The sequence below is a fragment of the Monodelphis domestica genome, chromosome 1 (assembly GCF_027887165.1).
Source record: "Monodelphis domestica isolate mMonDom1 chromosome 1, mMonDom1.pri, whole genome shotgun sequence".
NCBI lineage: Eukaryota > Metazoa > Chordata > Mammalia > Didelphimorphia > Didelphidae > Monodelphis > Monodelphis domestica.
This window is the reverse complement of record NC_077227.1, coordinates 9,475,103-9,495,015: the sequence shown is the minus strand read 5'-3', so window position 1 is coordinate 9,495,015 and position 19,913 is coordinate 9,475,103. Positions and strand designations below refer to the sequence as shown.

At 40.4% G+C, this 19,913-nt stretch overlaps 1 protein-coding gene across 4 annotated transcripts in view; it reads left to right on the top strand.

The window, feature by feature from the left end:
- Positions 1–19,913, top strand: part of ZRANB1 (zinc finger RANBP2-type containing 1) — a 94,044-nt gene that overhangs the window by 18,395 nt on the left and 55,736 nt on the right. Inside the window, exon 1 of one of the 4 annotated variants that reach the window (XM_056795298.1) lies at positions 135–493. The exons of 2 other annotated variants lie outside the window; for them this stretch is intronic. The gene's annotated coding sequence lies outside the window, so the exon portion shown is untranslated. Of the gene's footprint in view, positions 1–134; positions 494–19,913 lie in introns of those variants that run through there. One more of the 4 variants, XM_007478226.3, reaches the window with a different exon arrangement.

Here is a 19,913-nt window from a genome sequence, read left to right as displayed (position 1 = left end):
AGTCACCTCAGGGCGGGGCCTCTGGGGGCGGAGTGACGTCACCGCGCCAGACGCCGTACCCGCCCCCCCGGCGCCGAAAGAGACACACACCCATTGGCTGCGTGCGTGCAGCGGCGGGGCCAATGACGAGGCAGCACAGCGCACAGGTTGGGCCTTGACGTTGTCGCCGCCGCCGCCGCCGCCGCCGCCGCTCGCTGTGTTCCTCTGCTTCGGCCTTTGCTGCCACTGCCGCTGGCCCCAGTGAAGAGGACCCTTCCGCACCGCCCCGGCCCCGGCCGCTCCCTGTCCCCGCCACCTCCTCGTCTTCCACCGGGCCGCGCTCGGGCCTGACGAGACCATGTCCTGACTGAGGCGGAGGCGGAGGCGGCCACAGCGGGCGCGGGCCCGGGCCCAGGCCCAGGTCCAGGGCGGGCGAGGCGCGGAGGGGAGAAGCCGGGGCCGAGCGGGCCCGCAGCTCCGCGGGACAAGCCACCGCCGCCGCCTCCGCCCCCAGGTAGCCGGGGCTAGCGGGGAGGAACCGGAGACTGGGGTCAGCCGGGGTTTTCTGTCCCCCGCTGGGCGTGTCTTCGCTCTGACTGGCTCGGGCTCAGGCGAGGGGGCATCGCCGGCCTCTGCCCAGACCTGAGCTGCAGGGGTGGGGGCGGGGTGGTCTTACTGTCTGGGTCCGAGCCGACTGGAGCTCCTAGCCGCCGCCGCCTTCACCCCAGTAGTGCCCCAGGCTCGGCCTCCGGAGCGGCGTCCCTGCCCACGCCGGACCCGGAATTCCGGCCAGGAGTCGCTGGGGCAGGCCGCTTTGGGGCTGTGAGGGTGGCAGGGATTGGCCGCAGGTCGGTGTGTCTCATTTCTCCCTGGCAGCCCCTTGTCAGAGGCTCGGGCGCGGGGCGCTGTTGGACACGGGGCCGAGAACTTGGTGGTTGAGCCACGCTCCTTGGAGGCAGGGACGGACGGGGGCGTCCGAGGAGAGCAGTCTTCCTCCGGTTAAGGAGGGAGCAGCAGGGGGCCACGGGCACACTTTGTCGGTGTGCGCAGCCTTTGTCTGGAGCCGGCTCTTGGGGCTTGTTGCTCCGCTGTTTGTGCCCCCTGTTTGAGCACCCCTTCCCTAGCCTCAGTGGCCCCTCGCGGAGTAGGCCTGGTCTCCCCGCTACTCTCCCTCGGAAGCTGGGCTCCTGTGAGGCAGACGGGCGTGTTCATTGTCCCCCGACAGTATGGGCGGCCTCCAGTGCCTTTGTTCGAGCCAGGCCCCCGCCCGGGAATGCCCTCCCCCTTCCCCCGAACTCCGCAGACGCCCAACTTGTGGCTCCGAGTGCTGGATAGAGCCCGTCACCCTACCAGCCGGGAGCCCTGAGCGCAGCGTCCTGCAGAGGAGGGACTCGGTTATTGGCGTCACCTGTCGGGATAAGCGAGCCTTGTCCCAACTTCTATTTGTCTCCGCCGAGCCAGGAGCCAAGGGATTGTGGCGAGCTTAGTTTGTTGGAGAGAGCCCAGTGCCGAAGGAGGTTCTGCTGAGACCAAGCCTTGTGGCCCACGTCGCTGTGGGGCCATGGCTTTGCATAGAAAGAAAGGAGAGTCTCAGACTCCTGAAATCATTGAGCAGAAAGAAGATGGCCTGTAAGAATTGTGGACTAGTCACAACCCCCCTCCAGCCTGTAGTTTCTCTAGGTGTCAAAGGAGGGTTTATTAATGATTTCCAGGCATTCCTGGATTTTGGAGGCAGTGTGACAGGTGCAGGCTTTTTCTTTCGTCTCTCCGTCGGAATAGTAATGTAGTCAGAGTTGGGCTGTAAGTTTTTGTTAGTGAGAGAGAACTGAGCCCTTTGTGACTGTTTCTCAGTCAAATGGGCTTAATCAAGTTTCACATGGACTGTAATTCTTAGTTTGCTTTTTTTAAAAAAATATTTTAAAACTTGTTCTACACCCTTACTCCGAACTGTGCTTGCTTTTTCATGGTGGGCGGTGAGCCTACGCTCTTCAAGGCTTTGCCACTGAACCAAAAGATCCTTCCGTGTTGGAAAGATTTCATATTTGGACCCGAACTTCCAAGACTAGTTTAGCTAAATTTGCAGAAGCATCTTGTGGGGTTGGCTGCTGGGTAATACTTTTCTCTCAATAACAACTCAAAATGATCAACTAGCTTCTAAAGCATAGAGGAATTGTTGATCTGCTTGGATGAAGGGTATTTATACCTACCCACAAAATCATTGCTTCTTCTATTCATAGGGCAGATGATGTAAGATGATTTTTAAAAAGCAAGAAAGAAATAAGCTTTTGGTCATTAACAAAATAGAGAAAAATCATGATCATTGATCTCAATTTTAGGAGAAGGTTGAGTGATGGACAGTTTGCTTAGGCAAAATACTTAAAGCAGAGGCTTAAAAGTGGTAACCAAAGTTGTTATATATCTGAAGCATTTGAATTTACATTGTATGTTTTCTGGTAAAGTATAGAATAATGTTTAGTTTTAATAAAATCATCATTTTGAATTTTGAAATGTAAAATGGCCAAGTAAATTGAACATAGTAAAATAGTTTCTCAGCTAACCTGTGAATGAATAATAACAAATCAACATTTCGGTATTGCTGTAAGGTTTGTTAACTACTTCATGTATATGGTCAAATTTTATCCTCATCAAGCTTGGGAGATAGGGGTCATTATTATCTCTTTTAGTATAACTGAAGAAATGGAAGGAGAGGTTAGTTAAGTGACTTGTCCAAAGTCATACATCTAGTGTTTTAAAAACATCTTTGCAGAGACCTGACAACTCCTAACTTGAAAAAACAATTTGGAATATGTTGAATAAAATCTCAGAAAACACTTAACAGTGAGCTATCCCAAGTGACTAAGATCCTGAATGAAGTTTTAAACTTCAAACACAAAAATAGTTTGTTCATCCTTTTTGCTCTTTCTCTGTATACCTATGGGTTTGTTATTATTTTCAGGCAGTTATAGTCAGTGTTGTCATTTAATAGTTCTATTTTATATTAATTTGTATATCTCCATACTTTATATACTTTATATTATTTTCTGGTTCTGCTTACTTGACGTTGAGCCAATTTAAGTCTTATCATCCTTCTCCATTTTTATCATATTTATTATTAATATTCCATTACACCCATGTGCCACATTTTGTAGATATTTCCATTCTATGACTACTTTATTTCCTTCTTTGCTATATTTATTTTGCTATAAATATTTGAGTGTATATGGGATCTTTTTGTCATTTGACCTCCTTGCATTATACCTAGTAATGATATCTGAATACCATCATTGTAAATGCCTGTCTTCCTTCCTTCTTCCCTCTCTCCCTCCCTCTCTCTTCTTTTTTGTTTTAAAGTTTGTTGCTGCCTTTGGTTTTTATCTGTCATTTCTGGGGAATGGCATCTCTTTTTTACCACCAGCTAATAAACTTTTTCTCGTAACAAAGATAAATAAAACAACTTTTAAAGTGGCTATGGCTTTGAATGTAATACTTCATATCCCTCCGTCTCTCTTTTCCCTACCAAGAGAAGAGAGGAGAGATATGTTTCCTTTATTTTTCTGGGTAAAATTTTTCATTAGATTTCAGCTCCCTTTTAGGATATTAGAAAAAAAAGTAAAGAGACAGGAAGAAAAACACTCTGAAAAGAAATTGACTCCTAAGTGCATTTTTATTCCAGCAGTCTCTAGAGGGTTACTAAATGACATTTATTTAAAAATGTGTTGTTAATGCTTAAAAGTTTTTTCCCCTTCACACTTAACAGAATGTTATTAAATTTTAAAAAATGATATCTTTGTTTTTATATCATCTTCATTTCCCAATGTAGCTCTTTCCTCCTGTCCAGAGAGCTAAATCCTTTCTATAAAGAATAAAAGAGGAGGAAAAAATAGCAGTTTAACACTACTAACACACTGACCAAGTCCAAGAGAGTTTTCTGTGCTCTATCTCCGTAGAATTCCCTACCTTTGGGTCCCATGTGTCTCTACCCTGGTCTCTCTTCTTTTCTCCCTCTATAATTTTGACTTGGTGACCTCATCAACTCTAATGGATTCAATTATCTCTATAGGGATCCATTCTCAGATCTTCTTATCCACCTTATCTTCTCTCCTGACCTCCAGTCTCTTATCTCCAATTGCCAGTTGGACATCTTGGATGACCTGTAGACATCTTAACCTTAATGTGTCTAAAACCTATGCTCTTCTTCCTTTTCTCTTACTGTTGAGGGCACCACTGTCTTTGAAATCACCCAGGTTTGCAGCTTGGGCGTTATCCTTGATTCTTCATTCTTGGTCCCTGCCCACATCTAGTCTATTGCCAAGTCTTTTTATTCCTACTTTGTAACATCTCTTGTCTCCAGTCTCTTTTCTTCTCTGATATTGCCACCACCTTGGGTGCATGGCCCTCATCACCTGATATTTGGACTCTTGAGATAGCAATCGGTCTAATAGCAATAGCAAGCCTTCTGGTCAGGCCAGGCTGTGCTCTACTTGACTGGTAAATTGATCTTTCTGAAGTGCCAGTCTCACAATGGTAAAACTTCAGTGTTCTTTGTCATCTCCAGGATCAAATAGAAAATCCTTTATTTGGCATTTAAGCATCCATTCTCCTCCTAACCTCCCCACCCCTAAATCTGTGTTCCAGTGACATTGATCTCTTTCCTTTTTCTTATACTTGACATTCCATCTCCTGGCTTCATCTTCACTGACTAACTGTCCTTCATGTTTGGAATTATCTCCTTCCTCATCTTTCCTCCTGCCTTCTTCCCAATTCCACTTAAAATCCCATTTTCTGCGTGATGCCTCTCTGGATTCCCCTTTGGCATCTTCCCTCTGTTACAATCTCCAGTTCATTCTGTAATTGGCATATTCATTTTGGTGTTTTGGTCTCTGTCCCCTTAGATTGTAAACAACTGGAGAGCAAAGACTTTTTGGTCATCTTTTGTATGCACTTAGCTTGCTCTTAGCCCAGCTTCTGGACACTTAGTAGGAGCTTAAGAGTTGTTTGTTGATTTGATTTGACTTGACTTTTAAAAAGAAAGGAGAGAATTGCTTTCTCCTGTTTCTTCTTTGAGGGCCAAAGCTGGTGATTATACGATATTCAGTTGCAATTTTTGTTGTTTTTTCCATTTACTGTACATTGTTGTTGGCATTTTGTATATTTTCCTGAGGGTGGTGCTTGCTTCACTTTGTATCAGTTCAGGAAGCCTTACCATTCCTCAATTATTCATATCCTTTTTTTAAAGGATATAATCATAGGTATTTCTGGGAGTGGGGGTGGGTTTGGGGTAGCTAGGTGGTACAATGGATAAAGTGCCAGGCCTGGAGTCAGGAAGACGAGTTCAAATTGGTCTCAGACACTTAGTAACTTTGTGACCTTGGGCAAATGTTTGCCTCAGTTGCTTCATCTGGAAAATGAGCTAAAGAAGGAAATAGCAAACCACTTTAGGATCTTTTCCAAGAAAATCCGAAATGGGGTAATGAAGAGTCAGACGTGACTGAAAAACATTGATTTTTATGGTGATATTCCATATTATATTCACTTAACACCATTTATTTAGCCATTTCCATTGATGGTCATCTACTTTGTTCCTGATTCTTAGTTACTACCGAAAGTGCTTGCTTAAAACAGATTTCATTATTAAATGAATTTGGGTGTACTCTACTTTGCCTTGTCCCCTGAAATGTATGTGCATATATTACAGAATTAAAGCCTAATAGAACACAGGCTTTAGGGTAGACTTTGGTATCATCAACACCTACATTAAAAAAGGGTTACATGCTAAATATATATACACACATATATATATATATATATAGTGTAATATAGTAGTTCCATAATATATATATTTTTAAAGTATAACTTGCTCAGTTTGTTGATGATTAATAGATTTATTTACCACAAAAATCACATATTAGCTTTTTTATCTCTGGTTATCATTTTATCTTTAGTCATATAAATTTTTATCTCTAGTTATCATTAATAGCTGAAGAATAAAGGCATTAAATGTCAGTATATAAGATATTCTATAAATTTAGAGAATTCTAGTCATTCTACTTGACTTTACAATTGTTTATTTTAGAGATGTTTAGAGATGTTTTAGAGATAAAAATAAATCAGTTTCAAAATTATAGGATAAATTAATTAGAAAAGAAAATTTTATTTAAAACAAATGAGTTGAACTTGTGTTTCATAAATATACCTACTGAGCAAAAAGTGATAAACCTGAATCTAACTTTTTGGACTATATTGAAGGAGTTTTTCCCCATTATTTGTTATGATGAAAATAATTTGAGGTTCAGTAATACAGAAAATTATGCTCTAGGTTAAAATATTTGGTCTTCCATACTTCCAAACTTTTACTAGTTTCAAATCATGTTTTCATATTTAATATCTTTGCTGTTTAGTTATTTCAATTGTGTTAGACTTTTTTTTTCATATTCTTTATTATAAGGGATGGCTTTCTAGGAAGGGGTAGGTAGGTATAAGGTAAGGTTACAATGGGAAATTCTAGTGGAAGGAAGACCAGTGAGGAGGCTATTAGAATAGTCCAGGCAAATGATAGTAAGGGTGGCCTGAAGTATGATAAAGATTCAATGGAAGTGGAAGGGAGGGGCAAATGTGAGCAATATTCTAGGAAAAGGATCAGTAGAACTTGGAAGTGTTTAAGCTGGGATGATGGGGGTAGTAAGAAAGAGACAACAGTCAATGACTAAGGGGATTGCTGGGTGGAAATGGGATAAATAGCTCAGTGACATCAGAGGTCTTGTCTTGTTGTAGATTATAAGATTAGCATGCCAGATTAAGCATACTTTACCTATAGTCCACAAGAATTTTTCACATACAAGAAGATTTATGAAGAATCTTAAGTTCCTGGCATTGAATTGTATTAGAGTCCTTGTAGAAAGAACAAGAAAGGGAGTGAGGAGACTTCAGCTGGAATTCTTCTGTCTCTAGAATATATTAGCAGTGGGATCTCAAATAAGTAATTTACGTTGTCTGCCAGTCTCCAACCATTTATTAAGCATCTACTGTGTGTTAGGTACTGAATGTATAAACACAAAAACTGGAATGGTTTTTTACCTCAAAGGACTTATCATCTAGCCCAGGGCAAGACTCCTTTTATAGGTATATACAAAATAGGTACAAGTTAATTTGAGAGAGGGTACTACTAAGTGGGATGATGTCAGAAAAAGCTTCCAAGAAAAAGTGCCCCCTGAGCCAAGGACCCTAGAGGGGCATAGGCCAGCGGATCTTAGTTTCCTCTGCCAATTTTGCTTTCACTCTTGCATTTGGCTCCTGTGTCTCAGCACCCATGACCTTCTGACTTTAGAACAGCTATCCTACCTGTTGTCTACCTTTCCTAGGGGTGAGTGTCTCCCCAACTCTCCATGTTATAGAAGGACCCAGACCAGCCATTCTTGGCTTCCTTTTAGGGGTCCTCTTCTGACTCCAGCCTTTGCCACTGTGACTCTGAGTGGAAACCTGTTCTCAAAGTTTAGCTCCCCATTAGATTGGATGTTCCTTTGGCAGAGAATGTTTCTTTTGCTCACATTTGTATCCTTAGCACTCAGCAGAATGCCTGGCATATAGTAGGGACATAATAAATGCTTGAAGGAAGTTAGGGATCCTAAGAGGTGGAGGTGAGGAGGGAAAGCATTATAGTCAAGGAAACTGACAATGCAAAGGCACAAGAATGGGATCAGAGCTGCTTGGTAGGAACAGGAGAGAAGGCCAATTTGGGTAGACAGTAATTTGCATGAATGGGGAGATTTGCATGATCCCGAGGAGGGAGATGAGATGATCCGGGGCTGTCCCCATAGTTGTCAGAAGTATGAGAGGTGAGATTTGAATCCATGTCTAGGGACTTCATGTCTGTGTTATATAAAAACCTTGCTAAGGAGCAGATTTTTCACTATTTTGGTTGAAAATGAAGTCTTTCCATCTCCTTGTACATAAGTGGTCAAAGGATATGAACCAATGATTCTTTTTTTTTAAAAAACATTATTTTATTTGGTCATTTTCACACATTATTCATTGGAAACAAAGATAATTTTCTTTTTCTCCCCCCTTCCCACCACCCCTCCCATAGCTGATGCACGATTCCACTGGGTATCACATGTGTCCTTGATTCAAACCTGTTTTCATGTTGTTGGTATTTGCATCAGGGTGTTCATTTAGAGTTTCTCCTCTGTCATGTCCCCTCAACTCCTGTAGTCAAGCAGTTGCTTTTCCTCGGTGTTTTTACTCCCACAATTTGTCCTCTGCTTGTGGATAGTGTTTTTTCTTCTAGATCCCTGCAGAATGTTCAGGGACATTGCATTGACACTAATGGAGAAGTCCATTATGTTTGATTGTGCCACAGTGTGTCTGTCTCTGTTTACAATGTTCTCCTGGTTCTGCTCCTCTCGCTCTGCATCACTTCCTGGAGGTTGTTCCAGTCTCCATGGAATTCCTCCACTTTATTATTCCTTTTAGCACAACAGTATTCCATCACCAACATATACCACAATTTGTTTAGCCATTCCCCAATCGAAGGGCTTCCCCTCGTTTTCCAGTTTTGGGCCACCACAAAGAGTGCAACTATGAATATTTTTGTACAAGTCTTTTTGTCCATTATCTCTTTGGGGTACAGACCCAGCAGTGCTATGGCTGGATCAAAGGGCAGACAGTCTTTTATCGCCCTTTGGGCATAGTTCCAAATTGACCTCCAGAATGGTTGGATCAATTCACAACTCCACCAGCAATGCATTAATGTCCCTACTTTGCCGCATCCTCTCCAGCATTCATTACTTTCCTTTGCTATCATGTTAGCCAATCTGCTAGGTGTGAGGTGATACCTCAGAGTTGTTTTGATTTGCATCTCTCTGATTATAAGAGATTTAAAGCACTTTTTCATGTGCTTATTAATAGTTTTGATTTCTTTGGCTGAAAACTGCCTGTTCATGTCCCTTGCCCATTTATCAATTGGAGAATGGCTTGATTTTTTGTACAATTGATTTAGCTCTTTATAAATTTGAGTAATTAGACCTTTGTCTGAGGTTTTTGTTATGAAGATGGTTTCCCAATTTGTTGCTTCCCTTCTCATTTTGGTTACATTGGTTTTGTTTGTTCAAAAACTTTAATTTGATGTAATCAAAATTGTTTATTTTACATTTTGTGACTCTTTCTATGTCTTGCTTGGTTTTAAAGTCTTTCCCTTCCCACAGATCTGACATGCATACTATTCTGTGTTCACCTAATTTACTTATAGTTTGCTTCTTTATGTTCAAGTCATACACCCATTCTGAGTTATCTTGGTGAAGGGTGTGAGGTGTTGATCCAAACCCAATCTCTCCCACACTGTCTTTCAGTTTTCCCAGCAGTTTTTGTCAAACAGTGGGTTTTTGTCTCAGAAGCTGGGGTCTTTGGGTTTGTCATAGACTGTCTTACTGAGGTCGCTTACCCCGAGTCTATTCCACTGATCCTCCTTTCTGTCTCTTAGCCAGTACCAAATTGTTTTGATGACCGCTGCTTTGTAATATAGTCTGAGATCTGGGACTGATGAACCAATGATTCTTAAAAAGAAAATTTGTAAACCGTCACCAACCATGTGAAATAATGCTTTAAACCAACCCCAAGATTTCACTTAACATGGTGCTATCTGCAAAGATGAAACCAGGAGAATCAGTCAGTATTGGAGGAGTTGTGCAGAGGCAGATGAGTGCGTTGTTGGTAAAGTAACCAGTTTGGAAAAGCAAGTGAGCAAAATGTGCATACCCTTTGATCCAAAGGTCCTGCTTCTAGACATTTACCTCAGGAGGTCACTGATAAGAAGAAAGACCTATATACACCAAAATTCATACTGTAGTAAAGAATTAGAAAAAGCAGATGCCTGTTGATTAGGAATTGGCACATGAATGTAATAGGGTGTTACCAAGCAGTTAAGAAACCCATTAATATGAATACAGAGAAATGTGGAAAGACTAAACTGAGTGGGGGCCAAAGGGGGGGAAAAAGCCAAGAAAACCGCATGCATGTACATGGAAGTGTGAATATCATCTCTTGGGGAAGGGAAGGGTGTGCAGGGAAGGTTGACATGCCAGCATGACCATTATTTATTTTTAACTACTTTAGCTTCCTTGCTCACCCAGCATCTACTTTTAAACCTGTACAGACCTTGGCTTTCTGTTGAGTAGTAAAAGAAAAACTGGTTAGTTTTATTTAAGATACTTCTACCCAATAGAATTGTTACCGGGATAAAAAAAGTAAATATATTAAGATATCTTACAAAAAAAAAATATATATATATATATATATATATATATGTCACAGAATCACAAGATCAAGCATTGGCCCAGGTTAAAAAAAAGAGAGGGGCTACCTCCTCCCACTCCTTTGTAGAGTTGTGGGGGGCATGGGTTTAGACATGGCATATATTTTAGGCTTTTTTGGTTGATGAGTTTTGCTAATTTTTCTTCTATTCCTCTTTTTTTTTCTTTTTAGAAATATTTGTTGGGGGCAACTAGGTGACTTGGTGGTAGAGAGCTAGGCCTGGAGATTGGAGGTCCTCTGTTCCAATCTGCCCTCAGTTACTTCCTAGCTGTGTGACCGTGAGCAAGTCACTTTATCTCCATTGCCTAGTCCTTAAACACTGTTCTGCTTGATTCTAAGACAAGGTGAAACTTAAAAAAAAATTGTAATATGGCATGACTTGGGATCAGGTGTGGGGGGTGGGAAGAAGGAGAGAATGCTAGGAGAAATTCAGGTTTTTGTTAAAACAAAAGATATCAATACAATTTGTTTAAGAAAGGAAAATTTTTGTTTTTAGAAATGCTACTAATTTGTTGAATTTTGGAATTCTAGAGACCTAGAGAGTGCACCTGATCTATTTCTTCCTTTGTAAGGAAGATGACTTGCTATTTTGCCCTGAAAAGAAACCTGTTCTCCATGTTTTCCTGATAAAGTATTACTTTTTATAATTTCAATTCAACAACACTAAGTATATATCTCTCAGGGGAGAACTGTGGTAGCCCCTGTAGGGAACATAAAAAATCAGGTTCTCTATGATTCTGATCTCTTCCTCCTTAACTAGAACTTTCAGCCAGACTGACCTTTCCCAGGTACATCAGATTTCTTTTTAAATATCAGTAAAAATAAACATTTAGGCAAATAGTTGGAAACCCCTACCCCTAAATTTCAGATGATTTACAACTTGTTAAAAGGAAAGAGTGCAAGTAGAATAGAAATGTTTGATTTCCTTTTTATTTTTCACATTTATTAGGTTTTGTTCACATTCTCTTATTGCTAATTTGTGTCACTGATGCAAATCTTACTTCTGTTTCTTCATATTCATCATCAATAGTCCATTAAATTGACATAGAACTTAATAGTATCAATTCAGTTTAACAAGTATTTAAGTACCTGGTGTGTACAAGGCATTATGCTTATGCATATATGTTTCATGATTTCTTCTTGCCTTCAAAAGGTGAGGACCTTTTGCTCACCATCTTCTTCTGACCCTGGACAGACCACTTAAGCTTATTGTAAGCCTTATTCATAAAATGAGGATCTTGCTACTTAGAACAACTTCTTTCCCTAGAATTTTATGGCTTACAGAAGTCTTTCTTTACAATAATCAAGTGAGATAAGGAAATAGAAGTAATTCCCCAATCTTACAAGCTGAGGTCATAAAAGGGTATAGAGAGATGAACTGTGTGTACATTTTTTTGTATTGGGGTAAGGATGGGGCATTTCCAGAAGAAAACAAACAGAGGCACAGATGTGAGATAATATGAGGGGGATATATATATATATATATATATTTAGGATGGTGAGTAGTTCTATTTCTGAGGGGCATAAAAGAGAGGGTAGTTTGAAATTAGGCTGGAGGAGCTGCTAGGTGGCTCAGTGGATTGAGAGGTAAGCCCAGAGATGGGAGGTTCTGCGTTCAAGTGTGGCCTCAGACACCTCCTAGCAGTCTGACCCAGGGCAAATCACTTAGTCCCCATTGTGAGAGGGAGAGAGGGAGGGAGAGAGAGAGACCCCAAATTTGTTTGAACTTGTTTGGGAGTCATTACCTACTAGTCAGAAGGAGAAAGGTTTTTGAAGAAAGATCTCTTGATGTGGGACAGGCTGAGTTTGAACTTTGGTAGGATATTCAGGTAGAGCTGTTTTTATCTTGTAGTTGGAAATTCTGGTCTAGAACTCAGGAGAGAGATCTGGATTAGAAAGTAATAATTTGGGGAGTCATCTACTTAAAAGTGGGAATAAAATCAAAATGAGAAAATATACTTTAAATGTTTGGGAAGAAGAAACAAGAATGGAAGAAGAAGGAGAAGTTGGACAGAAAGAGAAATAGGAGAGTGGAATGTCAGACTTGAATTAAGAATGTGTAAGAAGGCTGAAAAGATAGGAACGAGATTATGAAGGGCTTTGATCCTGGAGGGTGATAGGGAAGCCATTGTAGTTTCTTGAAGTGGGGATTGTGTGTAAGACCTGGACTCATCTGCATTTTATTTTATTTTATTTACTTATTTTAAAAAATCCTTACCTTTCTACTTGGAATCACTACTGTGTATTGGTTCCAAGGCAGAAGAGTGGTAAGGGCTAGGCAATGGGGGTAAAGTGACTTGCCCGGCTGGGAAGTGTCTGAGGCCAGATTTGAATCTAGGACCTTCTGTCTCTAGACCTGGCTCTCAATCCACTGAGCTCCCCAGCTGCCCCCACTCATCTGCATTTTAGGAAAGTCACTGCTGAATGAAAGAGGAAAGAAATTGGGGTGAAGAAAGATTTGAGACAGACAGACCCTCCAGCAAGGCTAGTGAAGTAGTCCAAGTGTTAATGTAATAGGAGCCTGCATTAAGATGGTGGCAATGGCAAAGGAGAGAAGGGGACTAATTGGAGAGATGTTGTAAACTTGACAACAGATTGGATATATAGGGAATGAGAGGGGAAAAGATAATGAGTTCAGTTTTGAACATGCTGTATTTAAGATGGTTACTGAACATCTATTTCAAGATATCTGAAAGACAGTTGGGAGATGTGAGATCGGAGGGCAGCTTGAGACTGAGAAGTTAGGGTAGGGTAGTTAGATTTAAAAATCATCAGCATAGAAATGATAATTAAATATATGCTAGTTGTTGAAATCACCAAATTATGCAGGATAGAGGGAGAAGAGAAGAGGGCATAGGGCAGAGCCCTGAGGTGTGACCTGTAGGAGGACCTTTCTAGGGAGACTGAGAAGGAACAGTGGCTCATTGGAGGAGAACCAGGAGAGAATTGTGTCTCAAAAACCTGGAGAAAAGAGAGTATCAAAGATCTGTAGATTTGAGAATCATCAACATGGAGAGAATTGAATCCATGGGAGTAGAAACCCAGTGAAATTTTGGAGGGAGAAGGGAAGAGGATCCAGGAAAAAAATCGTGTGGGACATTAGCGTTAGCAGAATTGACCTGTACAAAGATCCAGCAAAAGAGACTGAGTGTGGTTCCATAAGGTAGAACTAAGAAAGAATGGTGTCCTGAAAACCTAGAAAGAAGAGGAGAATATCAAAGAGACAAGATAGTTGACTGTGTCAGAGGGTGCAGAGAAGAGGACCAGAAGGATATAGATTGAGAAAAGGCAAAGAGTCCATTGGATTCAGCAATTCAGAGCAATTTTGGTGGAATGATAAAATCTGAAATCAGATTGTAGTAGGTTAAAAAAGAATGAGATGAGAATGGAGGCACCCTCTCAAGGAAAGTTTAGCCCCAGAGGGTAGAAAAGATATAGGACTATAGTTAGTGGAAATAGCCTGGTTAATAGTAAGGCCTTTTTTTTTTTTTGGGGAGAATAGAGGAGTGAGGGGCATGTTTGTAGGCAGCAGGGAAGGAGCCATTAGATGGGAAGATATTGAAAATAAGTGATAGAAAGGGAGTGACACTGGAGTCAGTCTGTTGGAGGAGATAGGATGGTTTGACCAGGTAGAGAGGTTTGCCTTAGTATGGAAGAAGGTCATCTCATCACATAAGCCATAACTGATGGAGGACCAAGTGTCCCCAAAATTTGTTAACAGTGTCAAATGTGTAAGGAGGTCAAGAAAAATGAGGCTTGAGAAAAGACCATTAGAATCTTACAATTAAAGAGACTATTGGTATCTAGAGAGTTCTTACTTGTAGAGAGAAGGCAAGGAACTCAGTGATGTGGAAAGATTGATGATTACAAAAGGAGAGGGAATGACAATGGGGGAAATCTAGAGAGGGGATCAGATCAAGGGTACACTAAAGGATGAATCTTTTTTTTTCTTAAATTTTCTTTAATTAATTAATTAAAAGTATTTTTCCATGGTTACATGATTCATGCTCTTTCCCTCCCTTCCTCCCACCCTGCTCCTGTAGCCAATGAGCAATTCCACTGGGTTTTACATATGTGTCATTGATCAAGACCTATTTCCATATTATTAATATTTGCATTAGGGGTAGTGATTGCTTAGAATCTACATCCCCAGTCATATCCCCATTGACCCATGTGATCAAGCATTTGTTTTTCTTCTGTGTTTCTACTTCCACAGTTCTTTCTCTGATTATGGAGAGCATTCTTTCTCCTAAGTCCCTCAGAATTGTCCTGGATTATTGCATGGCTGCTAGTAGAGAAGTCCATTACATTTGATTGTACCACAGTGTATCAGTCGCTGTGTACAATGTTCTGCTGGTTCTGCTCCTTTCACTCTGCATCCATTCCTGGAGGTCTTTCCAGTTCACATGGAATTCCTCCAGTTCATTATTCCTTTCAGCACAATAGTATTCAATCAGGAACAGATACCACAATTTGTTCAGCCATTCCCCCATCGAAGGACAACCCCTCATTTTCCAATTTTTTGCTACCACAAAGAGCGCAGCTATAAATCTTGTACAAGTCTTTTTGCTTATGATCTCTTTGGGGTTCAAACCCAGCAGTGCTATGGCTGGATCAAAGGGCAGACAGTCTTTTATCATCCTTTGGGCATAGTTCCAAATTGCTATCCAGAATGGTTGGATCAATTCACAACTCCACTAGCAATGCATTAATGTCACTAAGGGATGTATTTGGACTTGGCTAAGATAAAGGCCACCCCTTCATCAGACAATGAGGTGAAGGGAGAGAAAAAGGGGAATGTGAGCAAAGTGTGGAATAGAGGCACTTCTCAAATTGGCTCAGTTTCTTTGGGTTGAATGAAGTTTGCCTGACTTTTACTGACTTAATGATTTGGCAATCTTGGATTTTGCCTAAACTTTAGGACTTGGATTATAAAACAAAAACATTAGCCAAACATAATTAACACTATAATGTAGAGTTGAGAGAGAAAGAAAGGAATATGCATACCACATATGTAGTGGAACATATATGGATTAATGTCTATTGTATTTTGTTCATCTTGTTTTGTCTTCATTTAGAGCTTAAGCATTTATTGAGCACCTGTAATGCTCTACTGTACCAGCCCTGCTGGGAATGGTAAAAGGTCTGCTGTGGAGAAGCTCAGATTCTTACTAGGGAAACAGATAGAGAAAATTTAGACACAGAGTGGATCAAATGTTATAGGACATTGGCGGCTAAGAGTCCAAATCCCTCATTTTACAACTGAGGCAACTGAGACAGAGAGAAGTTAAATGGAGTCACACAAACAGTAAGTGCCTTAGGATTTGAATTTAGGTTTTCCTGAACTCTAGGGCCAGCACTATCTCCGCTTCACTTAGCTGCCTAAAGAGAACTTCAAAGGGGAAGGCACTGGGGAGGAGTGACTCATGTCTTCTGTAGAAGATGTCATCTGAATTTCTTTATACAGTACTTGTTATCTTTATGGTTATTTTCAGTTTTATACTTTTACAAACAAACCAGTTATGAATATTATTGCTCAGGCAAATTATTAAAAATTTTAAACAATATCTTAAAGGTCAAAAGGTGTTGTTAGCTTTGTGACTTGATGTACATTATCAGATTGATTTCCTAAAAGTTTGTACTAGTTTTTAGTCTCATCTTGAATGTTTGTACTAGTTTTTAGTCTCATCTTGAATGCAATTACCTGTATTTCCCAAGCCCTATTTTATTATCAACATTTAGTTCAATAACTTGGAGGATATTTTCCCAGATTTTATGGGTATAAGGCAGTACATCTTAAAAGTTGCTTTAATTTGCTTTTCTCTGATTTTTTGAGAATTATAACACCTTTTCATGTGGTCAATGATGTAAATGTCCTAAAATATATTTTTCTCCTTTGCATTTTATAAGTTTCTTTGGTATAGATTGAAATCTTTAATCTACAAAACCTGCTAATCTGGCTATATTCATCTTTTCCTCTAAGATTTTTTAACATTATAAAATTGTTGCAATAACTTCAGGTTGTTGGTTTCTTTAAGGTGCTCATAAAATCATATGTTTTAACAGTTTCAAATATTTTTCACAAATCTATTTACTTGGACTTTTTCTTATAAGGCATTTCCAGTAGCTTTCACTTAATTTAGTTAAATTTCCTATAATTACTGTATTTTTTAGAAAGCTGAATTTTGGGAATTTAATGGACCACTTTTTTTTAAGTTTCCTTTTGGGAAATTATTTATATATATGCATATATATATATATATATATGAATAGTAACTGAACTACTGTATAAAAATTGCTAATGAGAAGTGCAAATTCATTTCAGAAAAGCTGTATGCCTAAGTTTTTTATTTTCTTTTAAAATATTCTAATGGCACTAAGTCCTGTATTGATATAGCCCTGTATCAATGTAGAAATAGGTTTGAGTTACAGAAATTTAGTTGTTCGGAATTTGGAACACATTTTTGCCATAGAAACAATACCATAAATGGTAGTTAGATTCCCAGAGTGACCCATAAAAGCCTTTTGTAACTCACACTTTAGCTGACCTATAACACTAGTATGAGCTTTAGGCCCTGGGAGTAGGGAGCCATGTAGTGATAGAAAAAAGAGGAAGAGAATTTCCTTTTCCTAGGTTTCAGGGTCAGCCATAAGCAAAATTTTGAAATAGTCTAACTTTGTCTCTGGTATTCAATTGCCTCTTATTTTGTATATCTTTCCACCTTCAGAGGACTCTCTAGGCCTATAGATGCCCCAATGTTCTTGTATTTCCCTAAGCTATTCCTTTATGTCCCAACCTCAGACCTGCACTGGCCCCCTCTCTCTCCCCCTTCAGGATTCCCCAAGTCAAATCTATCATTTTCTCCTCCTGCCTATTAGTCTTTAGTGTAAATTCCTACTTTTCACAGCTAACTTTCCCTTTCTTCACTCCTGAACACACAGATTCTTAAAATCTTAAGTTGTTTTTTTTTCACGTGGAATCCTTCTTGATAGTTGGCAGGTATGTTAATAGTCTTAGAAGGAGCACCTGCATCCAATCTGTGCCTAGAAGGGATTCCTCTAAGGATGAAATCTAGATCTCTCCAGTTATGTCAAAGCCATCCAAGATCTGGCCACCAATCAGTCTACCTTTCCAAACTTAATTTAACTTACTCTATATTATGGCTGTACTAGTCTGCTTGCTGTTTCCCTGACCTTGGCATTTGGGCTGGCTTCCCACCTTCGGGCCTTGGCAGAAGCTATCCCTAGAGCTCAGAATGTACTGTCCTCATCTCCACTTCTAAGAATTCTTAGCTTTAAGGGTCAGCCCAGGTGCTCTTTTTAGAAGATTTGTTAGATCCAAATTTCAGTGTTTTCCCCCTCTTTAAATTGTCTTCTGTTTACTTGTCTGTCTACTCTCTCATCCCCAACAAGATTCCTTGGTTCCTTGAGGTCAGGAGCTTTTTGTTTCTGACTTTGTATCTCTTTGCACATTTGATGCTTAATAAAGGTTTATTAAGTTGACTTGAAATACAGGTTGTTTCTGGGTTGGGGATTGTTTTATAGTTTATTTTGTGAGAGAGTAATCTTTAATTGTTACAACAGAAAGAACTTTGGATTTGGAATCAGAAGAGGCAGGTTTGGATCCCATTGTTAGCATTTACTGCCTTGTGTAACTTGGAGCAAGTTGCTTAACTTCTTATCTTTTCTCTAAAAATGAGGGGATCGGTCAAGATGATCTTGACACCATCCCTTTCAATTATAATCCTATGATCACATGAATAGAAGTGGGGAAGTTGAAGCTATCAAACTGTGAAAAAATTGGCATTAAGCCATACTTCATAAGTGTAGCAAAAATATTGCATAGTTTTACTTAAGTACTTGCTTAGAACTAATTAGTATAACATTAACAGCCACAGAATATTTGGGTCTGTGAGACAAGAACATTAGTTATTTACTGACCCACTTGCCCATATAGAACTTTTTGCCACCTCACCTCCCAGTTCTCCTGTGGTGAGAGTGATCAATTGGGAACTGATGCCCAGTGTGAATGCTTAGTTTTAATTGGGTAGGGCTGGGCTATTCCATTTGTTGTTCTTCGATTCTGTGGTGGTAGACTTTTTGTCTCCTGCACCCCTTTATCCCTGAGTTTCAGAATTATCTCTTGTTTAAGTGAAGATTGCTTTTCCACAGTTCCATCTTCCATTCTGCCCTCTGGAGTCCCCTCTGTATTACTGATTAATTCCTATTCCTAGATCTTCACCTTTCACTCCTGTTGAATTTTGGTGCTAGTGAAAACCAGGCTCCTTCCTGACAACAGTGTCCTTGCACACCCTCTCCAACACTGGGTATATCTCCCCCAAAACAATGGTGTAGGAAAAGGAGAGCAGTCCTTGTCCTTGTTCTTCACTGCTGTTCAAGATGGCCCCTTTGCTACCATCATTCCAGAAATACTTCTTTAAGGTTTGTTTTCTATTTCTGTTACTCTATCAGGGTCCTGGTTCCAGGCATCTATCAGCTTCCAGTTCATTCTCCCTTTTCCCTCTAAGAGTTCACTGTGACTTGCAGACCTCTCAGCCTTCCTTGTTCCAGTTAGCCACTTGTGTTCTGGTCTCATTTTATTCCCTCCATATCTGTATTATGGTTGATCATTCAGCTGTCTTCTATCCTTGAATCCAGAGCTTCTTTGTCCTGTCAGTGTTTCTGTCTTGACAAACCCCAGCTTGAGGTATCCCCACCATCAGTCAACCTTATATAGTCCTTCTGTCATGATGCTGAATGCTGCCAGTCACACAACTGCATAAGCTAAGCCCACTACAAATATATATATATATATCTGATCCTTCACTGCTACTTGCCTGTCTTTTTAGTTTTCTCTATTGACCTTTGCCCCCCATAGTGACTATTCCTAACTTCCTCTACTCTCAAGTGTCCTTCATGGCCTCTTCCTCCTTCCTTCTCAGTACGTGGGAACTCTTTTTTTTTTTTCACACCCTCCAACATCATCTTTAATTCTCTTTCTTTGGTCTAATCTGTTGCAAATAAGTGACTTTTTTGCTCCTGCACTTGTGGCCTTGATTCTGTCTCTCCTCTGGGGTCCTCTCCATATTGATAGATACACCTTTCTCTCTCACATATTCAGTCTCTCTTCCTGCTATCTAAAGATTTGTCCCAGGTCTTTCTCAGCTTTAAAAAAGAACCCCCCCCAGACTTTCATTTGTGCTGGACATTCCCTTGTGATTTCCCTCATTCTGGGTCTTTTCTCTTTGTCTCACAAAGCTCCTAAAACTTTTGTCCCTGTTTTCTTGCCATAGAACTTCTAAACCCCTTGTGATGTGTCTTTGGATCTTTCCACTTGGAGACCTGGTCTCTGAGCTTCCTCATAATTTCATTGTTGGATCCAGTGGCCTTTTCTCAACTTATACTTGAATTTACTGCAGCTTTTGACTCTTCTTTACTATGCCCTGCCCTTTCTCTTCCTTTGGCTTACAGTAAAGACAACTTCTTTTTCTTGGACCTTCTACCTGTCTCAGTAGTTTTATTTTAGGCTTCTTTGTTGAATCTCTATTCATCTCCCCACCACTGAATCGTGAGTGTCTTCCTTCAGTTTTTCTTGGTAAACTCAGAAGCCCTGATTGGATTAAAATGTT